Source organism: Mytilus californianus, unplaced genomic scaffold (genome assembly GCF_021869535.1).
Source record: "Mytilus californianus isolate M0D057914Y unplaced genomic scaffold, xbMytCali1.0.p SCAF_3, whole genome shotgun sequence".
Taxonomy (NCBI): Eukaryota; Metazoa; Mollusca; class Bivalvia; order Mytilida; family Mytilidae; genus Mytilus; species Mytilus californianus.
The window spans coordinates 93,169,528-93,181,327 of NW_026262679.1; the positions used below are offsets into that span (position 1 = coordinate 93,169,528).

General features: G+C 31.4%; 1 long non-coding RNA gene across 1 annotated transcript; it reads right to left on the reverse strand.

Moving 5' to 3' along the window:
- Positions 1–258: 258 nt before the first annotated feature.
- LOC127735467 (uncharacterized) lies at positions 259–11,193 on the reverse strand. The gene is made up of 4 exons (XR_007998428.1): positions 11,128–11,193; positions 4,011–4,092; positions 2,534–2,604; positions 259–641 (listed from the first exon to the last, which is right to left on the reverse strand). It is a non-coding gene; the product is annotated as an uncharacterized LOC127735467 (long non-coding RNA).
- Between the last annotated feature and the right edge of the window lie 607 nt (positions 11,194–11,800).

The window sequence follows — 11,800 nt, forward strand, 5'->3', positions numbered from 1 at the left end:
AATTTTTGATGGTGCTAAATCAGTTCTAAAGCGGACTGAAAAGTTCCGTTCTAAACAAAGTACTAAAGAATATTAGCACTGAAGTGGTACTGACAAAAATGTCTTGAAATAACACTGAACAGGCAGTCCTGAAACTGTGAAATAAATATTATACAAGTGAAGGCGTAAGTGAAAACATACTGAACAAATAAAATTATAACACTACAGATTTAATACAGCGTATGAATGTACAATAGACTCAGAAAATTATTTGTAGCCTATAGTATTCAAATAAATTATAACGGACCGACATTATAATTCCAATATTTACAAAACATTTAGAATTTTAAAATACAAAAACCCCAGTTTTGTCTGAAACCACAAAATCAATTGTTTTCGAAAACTTTTGTAGTCCAAAAAGATATAGTCTAGAACACAGATTAATGATACAGTACATTTTATTTCTAAAATATCTACAATCGTGCACATACTAGTATATATGACACATATATATTTACAAGGGAAATTAAAAGGATGACATGTATTAATAGCTTTATATTGTTATGTGTTTACTCTTAAAAACGCCCCGCAATCAACTTTTGGTCTAAGACACACTTTTCTATAAGTTCTAAGTGACATCGGTACTGCTGACTCTGTTTTTCCTGTTAAAGAAAAATCAATACACTAGTTTCTTTTGTATACAACATTTCTGCTTTGTATAAATACCTTAGATTTTATTTTTGATGTCATCAATATTAATTCAGTAAAGTCAACTTGACATTCAAACAGACACTTAAAAACTTACAATTTCGTTAATAACAAGATAACAAGCAGGAACAAGAAACCTTTTTTTCAAAACTCAAGTCATATTAATGTTTTTACTCTTCTTTTTAACAGAAGCAAACAATTTATTTTATCTCACACCTGAAAGCATTTTGTTTCATGAAATTCAATTTATTTAATAAAACACATGCCCCATAAAAGCTGAATGGTTGGTGCATTAGTAAATGTGCCTAACTTGAAATACATGTTTTCGGTGGCTTTTTTATCGGTTGAATCGTTTCGCAAGTGTAATGTAAAAACCATTATTTGCGTAGTTTTTTTTGCGTAAGTAGAAAGGCACTATTAAAGCATATACTATATTTCCCGTACACAACGAAATCATTATTTTTTACACTCTTAGATGTAAATGCAATTTGAAGATTATAGTTGGACTCTACTGTTTGGGAAATTATGTATCATGTATTTTGATGTAAACTTTTGCCCTTTTACATAAAACAAACTTTTTTGTTAAAAGAATGTTTCGGTAAACGAACCATCTGATTATGTCTTGTAGATAAAGGTATTCCCTGATACAATAGAAATACAATGCATGTATTCATAGTTTTTTACTGTAAGATATTTGAAAAGGTATGAATACTAATGCAGATTTGTCGGTTAAAAGCTAGCTTAATTTAAACTTTTTTACCTCAAAAAATGAAAAAAAAAACTGCCTTTTTCGACACATATCTAAAAGTTGGAAATATTGAGCAGGTATTATACAACATATAAATCAGTTACAACGACGATTTGGCAGTTAAACAGAGGAAGAGATGCGCTATGGGCCTACTTGGCTTGGAAACATATGCAACACACAATGTCATGTGATTTTGGTATGTGTATAGTTTTAACTGTAAGATATTTGAAAAAGTGTGAAAATTCATGGAGATTTGTCGGTTCTACCAAAAAATGACAAAAGTTGCCTATTTCGACACATATTTAAGAGTTCGCAATATTGAGTACATGCAAGTACCATACACATATTTATATTAAAGGAATTGTTCATATTGACAAATATTGTAGTAAATTATTCCACTGTACTCATATGTTCTCAATTGTAACCTATAACTATATGAAAAATTACCCAAATCAATGATAATTGTTCACGAGAACGCGTAGAAGGGTTTTTTCCGTGCCACATAGATTAAAAGCTACCTTTATTCATTTTTTATTACCTTAACTTTAGAAGAGACATAAATGGAAATCTTCAACCAAAAATTCAAATTTTAGTAAAAAATAAGGCTCTTATGGCACCTTGTCGTATTGCTCAACCAATATTTTACAATTACAGATTGAAAATCTGTGCAAATAGTAACTGATATTTCTAATATGATTTGCAAAGTTACAAAAATTATTGTGATTTTTCCGTTTCCTTGTTAGAGTAGCAAGCGTCAGATTGATTATGGTTTTCCTACTTTTCACCTCCATCGACAAAATTCATATGATCACAAGTTTATTATCAATGATCTTACGAGATTAAAAGGAACCTATTTTTTTTTTCGAAATGGCACACTTGAAACAAATGGCAATATTATATAAAACGAAATATTCATACTTCTAGGAAAATTGCGAAAGTTTTTCAAGATGAGAAATGAAAAAAAACTATAGGAATAACATTCACAAAATGTAATTTTACTGTTTTTGAAATATGAAGAACGTAAATTTGAGATATAATGCAACAGCACACCAGCAGCATATGTTGCCAAATTATTGTTTCCTAAATAAGTTAACTTACAAGATTTCAGGAGCCGTATGCCTTAGAATAAATTCGATTCTAATGTGGTAATCTGATTGCCGTCCAGTTCCCTGAAAAAAACAAATGATTGAAATGTAGTGCTTTATTAAATCTTATGTATTCTTGGTTTTCACGTATATGTGTTAAAGCGTTCCTGGTGAAGGTAAATCCAGAAAGGCGTTTCAGACGCACGACATGAATCAAGTGTTATTTCCATTTACTAGCACTATCTCGATATCACTGGTGGTTGAATTCAATTTTATAATAACCAGGTCCTCTCTGCTCCTGTTAATTTATTTGTCATACAAAAAGTACAGTGAATATCTTACATTGATATGTTCACATTGTCATAACCACAATCCCGTCCACTTTTCCTGGAATGTGACCTCCCAAATTTGACTTATCACCGGGTTTGAACTTACATCGCAACGCGACAGGTGCCACATGTAGAGCAGGATCTGCTTATCCTTCCAAAGTACCTGAGATCATCCTCGGTTTTTGGAGGTTTTTTGTGTTGTTTAGTATTTAGTTTTCTATGTTGTGTTTTGTATACTGTTGTCTTATAATCGTTTTTCTTTTTTTTTGCCATGATGTTGTCAGTTTATTTTCGACTTGTGAGTTTGAATATCCCTTTGGTATCTTTCGCCCCTCGTAGACAAAATTCAGATGGCCTAAAGTTTTTTAATCAAAACACTTATGTATCCTCTTTTGCATCTTGCCTTAAAGCTCCTTTTATCAACTGAACAGTAAAAATAACATTCCCAAAAATGTTTTTCAACTCTCATTTTTATTTCCTTTTCATAAAAACTTAAGAATAAATGAGAACGGAAAAGAAAAAGATAAAGAAAACATGCACACTAGTTAAAGGCAACTATATAATTGTGAACAACAAAAATATGAGTCATCAATTGGGGTTTCGAACCAGTTTTATCGCAAAGGATATTGATAAATTTGAATATTGAAACATATATGTTATTGTTCTGTAGGAATATTTAATGTCTACTTTATTAAAATTATATCTTTCCTGTTTCCTGTTAGCAATTTGGTCATATAATGATAGTGAAACATCAGTATTGACCAAATTCTAGATGATCTTCATTTTTCTTTTTTATCAATTAACATCATTCAACCAAGCTTTCTTTTTACTTCTTACAAATTGCACACATAACGTACGACGAAATTATATTAAAACAAAATACATATATTTCTAGGAATATTGAGAAACGTTATTAAAAATCAGAAAAGAAAGAGCTAAAGAAATTACATTCAAAGAATGTTATTTTACGTGAAAAAGAAGCGGGAGATATCAAAGGAGAAACCAAAAGAATGATCATAACTCATAAGTCGATGACGAACTGACAAAAGCATGGCAAAAATCTATAAACGAACAAAAGACAAAGGGATGCAAGACGTAATGAGACGGCAAACCTGCAACGCATAGTAGTTGATTTTTTTAAATCAGAATCAAATTACTTACAAGTGTTGAAGAGCAGTCAAGCCTTGAAATAAATTCCCATCTAGCTTGGTCATTTGTGGTAATTTGATTGCTGTTTAAGGTCCTGAAAAATATCATTTTTGAAATAATTTTCTTCTTTACATTTGCGATAGTCCATTACAAAACCGGTTTACGTAGAAAATAGTAAGCAACTAAAAGCGAGGTAAAATATTGTATACCTACTGACAAATGTTAATACAATAAATAGTTTTTACTTATGTATGGCTAAAATGATTATTTATGGCAATTAGCTACGATTTAGATAGAAAAGTAAAATTAGATTTTTGTTTTTGTTTCAAAATTTATAAAAGTGGATTTTTGAAGCAATGTTTCGGAAAAAAGCGTTAATTTTGGTTCCATTATGTAAAAAAATATCGCTATTTGCTTGCAACCTCATTTGAAACTGTACTCGTGCAACATTCAGTAGAACCATACGCTATAGCTGGGTTATGCATGTGCAAATCATGTTCAATCATAAAAAGAAAAGAACACCAACATTGAAAAAAATGAAAACAACACGTTATAAATTTCATGCGTCCGAAGCACTTTTCTAGATTTACCTTCATTAGGAACACGAAAAGCCGAATATTTGAAAGCCAAGGATGTATAAGTACCTAAACAGTTGAAGAGCTATATTACCAAAAAGGACCTTGAAAAGCGAAACAAGGAAACCACCGGAAAGAACAACTTAGTTGACTGATAAGACATTCTTATACAGGTAAAAAATACTTATTTATTTTATTGATTCAAACATCAAATAGACCAAGAAAAATCTACATTTTACGATTGTACGTATTGTTTTTGCATTTGAATCGAGTCATGAGCCATCGCATTCTTCGGAGGTTATCGTGATGGCTAATAATATGCCGTCTAGTCTAAATAAAGGCAAGGAATTCTAATACATTATAAAGAGTTCATACACTGTTGATTGTTCTTTTGAACTACATTTTAGTATGTTATAAATCAAATATGAGAATTTGAGTCATATCGATGAACATGAATTTTACAGTAAATCTGCAAACTCTGCTCTAAAACTTAAACAAGAGTGCACACGCTGAAATGTCTCGCCTTCTTTACTAATCAATGATATTATGTTGATAGTCCTAAATATAAAACTTTATTACAACTGTCACATAAACTTAACATTAACCAAGTAAACTAAACATTGACCAATGAACCATTAAAATGAGGTCAAGGTCAGATGAACCATGCTAGGCAGGCATGTACAGCTAACAATTCTTCCATACAACAAATATAGTTGACCTATTGCTTATAGTTTAAGAAAAACAGACAAAAACACAAAAAATTAACACTGAGCAATGAACCTTGAAAATGAGGTCAAGGTCAAATAAAACCTGCGTGACTGACATATAGATCATAAAATATTTCCATACACCAAATATAGTTGAACTATTGCATATAGTATTAGAAAAAAAGACCAAAACTCAAAAACTTAACTTTGACCACTGAACCATGAAAATGAGGTCAAGGTCAGATGACACCTGCCAGCTAGACATGTACACCTTACAATCATTCCATACACCAAATATAGTATACCTATTGCATACAGTATAATAAAAACATACCAAAATACAAAAACTTAACAATAACCACTGAACCATGAAAATGAGGTCAAGGTCAGATGACACCTGCCAGTTGGACATGTACACCTTACAGTCCTTCCATACACCGAATATACTAGACCTATTGCTTATAGTATCTGAGATATGGACTTGACCACCAAAACTTTACCTTGTTCACTGATCCATGAAATGAGGTCGAGGTCAAGTGAAAACTGTCTGACGGGCATGAGGACCTCGCAAGGTATGCACATACCAAATATAATTATCCTATTACTTATAATAAGAGAGAATTTAACATTACAAAAAAACTTAATTTTTTTTTCAAGTAGTCACTGAACCATGAAAATGAGGTCAAGGACTTTGGACATGTGACTGACGGAAACTTCGTAACATGAGGCATCCATATACAAAGTATGAAGCATCCAGGTCTTCCACCTTCTAAAATATAAAGCTTTTAAGAAGTTAGCTTACGCCGCCGCCGCCGCCGGATCACTTTCCCTATGGCGAGCTTTCTGCGACAAAAGTCGCAGGCTCGACAAAAATCTTGATCTCAGACAGACAGTTTAAGCGATTTATTAATGATGAATGTAATAAAATACAATTATCTAAATGATGATATTTAAGACAACTATGTCAATGCCATTGTAGTTAGACTTAACTTGGGCTCTTTTGACATCATATATTTATACCCCACATATTTCACATGTCCAAAGCTAGTTAAGAATGAGTTAAATGGATGGAGTTTTGAGCAAGCATGCAAAATTAGGTCGATACCAGAAAGATTTAATTGGCTTCTTCTGAAATCAACGAATAATACCTTCATGCCAATAAACAATGTTATCAACTCTGTAACTTTAGTGGCCCATATAAAAGCCATAAAATTTCATTAAGTAGTGCAGCATTTTCATCTTAATCGTTTACCAAGGCATTTGTTATTGTTATACAAAAGATTTCCTTCCTTAATCATGAGTATATAGACCTTACTTTGCGAAATTGGGTACTTTTAATAGCTTTAATTGGAAAACAAAAATGATTTTAGATCTGAAAACGTCTAGATTCTGTCACCAGCTGAGTGGTATTGACACATATTGATATTAGTTCATACATCATTCAAATAACTTTAGAAACAAGTTAATTGATTTAGAAATAGAAAAAAAAATACTAGAAGCTAACAATTAGCATAGAAATAGTATGAAAATTTACTACGGTATTAAGATTTGGTCTCAACTTAATGAGAACAATGTTTACCCTACTTTTATTAACTAGTTTGCCATAGGAATATACAATGAAACATTTATATTCACTTTATTCGGATTCCTAAAGTTATCACATTGTTTCATTCAAAAGATTCTATACCCCCATATTTCTATTTCTTTTTAAAGAAACACCTTAAATGGATGACGAAATTATATTCTTAACGAAATGCATATGTTTCTACAAAAATTGAAAAATATTTTTCAAAATCCAAAAAGACAGCACGATAGAAATCAGACATTTTCTTATGCAGAAAATGGTGAATTAAACCTGATTTTATAGCGAGATAAACCTCTCACTTGTATGACAAACGCATTGATTTCCATTTAATGACAACAATCTGTGAGCAAAACAAACAGACATAATAGGTAAAAATGTCAAAAATTTTGGGTACAGCAGTCAACATTGTGTTACAATCTTAATAATTATATAAAAGCAAACAACTATGTCGACATAGAAAAACAAAATGGCATAAAGACACTCTATAGACAAAGCACATCAGCAAAAATGAAAGACAAGTATGCACATATTTACCAGAGCACAATATCACAATGGCGGGATGTATAAATACCGAGCCACGCCAAAAGGATATTTCAAAAATTGGACTAAGCAAGTAGAAGGTATACCCTTACAAAATGAACGCAATTTTACATGATTTTTGAATAGAAGGAGAATTGATATATAATGTGACAGTACAGCAGCAACAAATGGCGAAAATTATTTTTAGCAGAACCAATTTTCTTACAAGATTCCAAGAGCCGTCGACCCGTGGAATAAATTCGCATCTAGATTGGTGATCAGATTTATGTACAAGTTCCTGAAAAAATATCATTTTTGAAATTTATTTCTGCATTTCATTTATGATATTCATGAAATTGAGGTAGCTATTTGAATGAACACTGGTACTCATGCATAACTGTAATGATTTACGTTATAGGTTACCATCGCATAGGTCTTCTTTGAAATATTTTTTTTAAACGCTTGTTTTCGACAGTTTTGCGAAAATGTTTTCTTTTTTTAATTTGCAATGGAGTTTGTTTTCGACTTTTTTAAGAATTTGAATTCCTTCGGTATCTTCTATCATTTGAGTTTTAATTGAAAAATTTTTTTTAGAAATATATCGATATTAGTTGAAACATAATGTATATAACCTTGGAAACAAGTTGATTTACCTACAAATAGGAAACATACTAGTAGTTCACAATGGAACATGAAAAAAGGAGGAAGATACCAAAGGAACATTCTAAACTCATAAGTCTAAGAGACCTGGCTAAGACAACAAAACACCGAACACCGACGAAAATACAAACAACAGTCTATACAACACTATATACAAAACTAAAGACTGTGCAACTCTTAAACTCGGGGATGATCTCAGGTGGACAAGTAGAGTACGGAGATCTTGTTCCACATGCAGCACGGGGGATGCTCATGGTGAGTTCAAATTCGGTAATGTTTCATTCGGTAATGTCACAATCCAGGAAAAAAAGAGTATAAGATAGTGGTTACGACAATAAGGACATATTCCTGTCATCTGTGTCACAGATGTACCATATCGGTACCGGTTCGTCAACTTGTGATGGCGTCCGTAAAACCTACGAAGGGATGACGTCAACTTTATCACTTTGAATAGTTGGTTCAATAGCTTCTTTGTAAGCAGCAACGATCAGTCAAAAAAATCAGTCAAAAAAATAAAACAAGCTATGGGAAACGCAAGCTCTAAAATATTGTATCAAAAAGGAGATATATGAAATGGAAAGTTCACAATTCGGAGTATAAAATCATCTCTGTTGTCCTAAAGTTGTGTCTTAAACCGACCTCAACTTCCAATTTATAGTTGTAAACAGGGTTTCCCCTGGGTCAATTTTCTTTTTCGCCACCTCATTCGCCAAAACAATATATTTTTTGCCACTTTCAATTTTTTTTCGCCAACTAACATAAACATATTTTTCGTTGAAAGTTTTCCTTCTATCTAACAAAAAAAATCAGTTTGTCACATTGTTATATGAAAATAAGAAGATGTTGTATGATTGCCAATGAGACAACTCTTCACAAGAGACCAAATGACATAGAAGCTACCAACTATAGGTCACAATACAGCCTTCAACAATGAGCAAAACCCACACCGCATAGTCATCTATAAAAGGCCCCAAAATGACAAATATAAAACAATTCAAACGAGATAACTAACTATGTCTATTATAATTCTTAAAATCTATTTTGTTATCTACTTTGTAATGAATGCACTCTCAATAATAAGAAACATTTCTTTTTAAAAGATACCGTAAAATTGCAATATAGATCATGAAATCATAATTTTTTACTTCTGCCGGGGAACACAGGATTCATCTTCAATAAGTTTATCGGATACTTCCCGTCTAATTGAAGGATAAAGACTAGTCAGAGATTTTTCTTACTTTTGAATATTTTCTTTTCCAGAATATCAATAAAGAAAAGTATGGACGTAAAACTATGCCTCAAACACGTGCGTCGCTAAAACGATTGTAAATTACCCACTTCAAAACAATTATTTCTATCAAAAGTTATAGGATAAAATTGAAAGTCCGATTTTTCTCACTTTTGAACATTTTTCGTCATAACAACCGTTTTTTTTCAAACCATCGTCAAAAGAAAAAGAAGAGACGTAAAATATGCTTCAAACACTTGCGTCGCTAAAACGACTTCAAAACAATTATTTCAATCAAAGTTGTAAAAAATCCTTCAATTGACATAAGAGGCCATTTAACCACACCATTTCATGAAACAATACAATCAACACCTTTATTAATTATAATCCTTTGTTGTCGATAGCTATAAAATGCAATCAGCTGATTATTGATTGTACTATCAAAATCGTAACGAGTTCAAGGTGTATTCCCAGTATTGTCTGATTTCTTTAGTCCTTTAATATTTAATTTTGAAAACTTTTTGCAATTTACCTAGAAATATGTGTATTTCATTTATAATTTAATTTCGTCATCCATTTAAGTCATATCATTACTTAAAAATAAATAAATGAATAAATGTTCTTAGAATTTTTCGAATGAATAGATAAGATAACTTTAAGTCATCTGAATTAAGTCAATACACATATTTCATTGTACCTTATATGACAAATTAGCTAGAAGGACCTGGTTTTTATCAAATTGAGATCAAGTCTTTAAAAAAAAAGAATAATATTATCAATCTGCCGATATACACCCTCGATATGTATTTAACTTTTTTAAACAACAACAAAAAATGTGAATTTGAACTACTAGTATTTGAACGCAACTATCCCGTCGAAATTGAAATAAATGATACCACAGATACAATTAAATCTGCCACTCATCTTCATTTACAACCAGGGTTTCCATGGCGGTCGACATTTTCGCATTTTGCGAAAAAATAAAAGTTCTGGCAATTAAAAATCGTTGTTGGCGAAAGAAATATAACGGTTCAACTTCGCCCTTCTTGTTTACTTTCTTCGGGTTTCTCTGGCTTTTTCCCTGATCAGACAATACTGGGAATACACCTTGAACTCGTCATTATTATGTCTGATCAGGGAAAAAGCCAGAGAAACCCGAAGAAAGTAAACAAGAAGGGCGAAGTTGAACCGTTATATTTCTTTCGCCAATAACGATTTTTAATTGCCAGAACTTTTATTTTTTCGCAAAATGCGAAAATGTCGACCGCCAGCGGAAACCCTGGTTGTAAATGAAGATGAGTGGCAGACTTAACTGTATCTGTGGTATCATTTATTTCAATTTCGACGGGATAGTTGCGTTCAAATACTAGTAGTTCAAATTCACATTTTTTGTTGTTGTTTAAAAAAGTTAAATACATATCGAGGGTGTATATCGGCAGATTGATAATATTATTCTTTTTTTTAAAGACTTGATCTCAATTTGATAAAAGCCAGGTCCTTCTAGCTAATTTGTCATATAAGGTACAATTAAATATGTGTATTGACTTAATTCAGATGACTTAAAATTATCTTATCTATTCATTCGAAAAATTCTAAGAACATTTATTTATTTATTTATTTTTAAGTAATGATATGACTTAAATGGATGACGAAATTAAATTATAAATGAAATACACATATTTCTAGGTAAATTGCAAAAAGTTTTCAAAATTAAATATTAAAGGACTAAAGAAATTACCATCACAGAATGTGATTTTAGGTAAAATATATATTCAATCAGAAATGAGATTTAATGCGACAGCACACAGCAAAACATGATTGAAAGGGTTCTTTTTTTTCAATTTAATTTACTTACAAGTCTTGAGAAGTCAAACCTTTGAATAAATTTTCATTTAACGTTTTTATCTGATTGCTGTACAATAGCCTGAAAAATAACACTTTTTGAAATTTATTTCTGCATTACATTTTTCATATTCATAAATACAAACAAATATACGTAGAAAATAGTAAGCATCAAAATGTGAAGTTTGAAAACTTTGAACAAATAATGCATACACACTGACACATGTTTATAATGTCATTATTCATGCATGGCTTTAAACATGAATGATAAAGGATATCATCTTCAAGGTCTGCTCTAAAAGAATTTAAAACGCTTGATTTCAGACGGTATCACTGCATTGCTAATGATTAATTTGCATATATCAAAAATTATTTATGTTACCGTATTTGTATCAATTTCAATGTAGGTTGACACCGGCATGACCGGTGTAGGTGGACTTTAATTGAGCATTTCTAGGGTCAAAGAATTATACCCTCTTTTCTACATGTCCATAGCCTGTGTTTTCAAATCAACTACTATAGTTGTCCATATCATGTGTATGAAAGCTATAATATCACGAAGTCAGACAGGTCCTTTAGCATAACTGCTTGTTTATAATCGATTTATAAAGCCTTTCTTATAGTACTCTGAATGCTCTGATTTCCTTACTCAAAAATATCTGACGCTCACGTAACTAAACTTGGTT